This window comes from Eriocheir sinensis, unplaced genomic scaffold (assembly GCF_024679095.1).
Source record: "Eriocheir sinensis breed Jianghai 21 unplaced genomic scaffold, ASM2467909v1 Scaffold1038, whole genome shotgun sequence".
NCBI classification, from domain to species: domain Eukaryota; kingdom Metazoa; phylum Arthropoda; class Malacostraca; order Decapoda; family Varunidae; genus Eriocheir; species Eriocheir sinensis.
In genome coordinates this window covers 102501-103356 of record NW_026110339.1, presented here as the reverse complement: position 1 = coordinate 103356, position 856 = coordinate 102501, and positions in this window count along the sequence as shown.

Below are 856 nucleotides of genomic sequence, written 5' to 3'. Positions count from 1 at the left end.
TTCATTCAATTCATTTTTCTCATTCTTTTTTTCCGTCTTCTATTAATCATTTATCATCATTTTTCTTCATTGCATTTGTTTTCTTTATTATTTCATTTATGTTCTGCGTCATTCTGTGATATTTTCCTTTTATCTCATTTATTTGCATTTTCTCATTCATTTTTTCTGTCTTTTTTTATGTATCATTTATCATCATCATTTTTCTTTACAGCATTAATATATTTCCTTTATATTTTTTTGTACTTATTTTCTGTCATTCTCTATTTTTCTCATATTTTATTTCTCATGTATTTCATTTATCATTTATATCATCATTAGTGTTGACGGTATCATAAGCGTAGTATTTTATTGCAATTTTTAAACTATTCTTTTATATCGAAGTTTTTCTAATGTATTTTTCCAGTTCCTTTCAGTTTTTTTCTAATTATGTTCATGCCGGTCAACTATCCAATTAACATTCTTTTCTTTTTTTTTATGATTTTTTTCTTCCGCATTCCTGTTTTTCATTCTTGCTTTTTTTCCTTTTCGTGTTTCTCTCTTATTCTTGTTTTCTTTCTTATTCCTGTTTTCTTTCTTATTTCTGTTTCTTTATTATTCCTGTTTTCTTTCTTATTTTTGTTTTCTTTATTTATTTTTCCAGTTCCTCTCAGATTTTTTTCTAATTATGTTCATGCCATTTCAACAAATCCTTCTTCTTCCTTTTTTTCGTAATATGCTGTTTCTTTTAATTAGACGAGTGTTGACAAGTTCCCGTTCTTTTGTTTTTATCCGTCGATTTTTATATTTTAATTTCATCCAGTTTTTCTTAGCATTAAAAACTTCATATTCATTTTCATTCAGACTTTTTTATTTACAA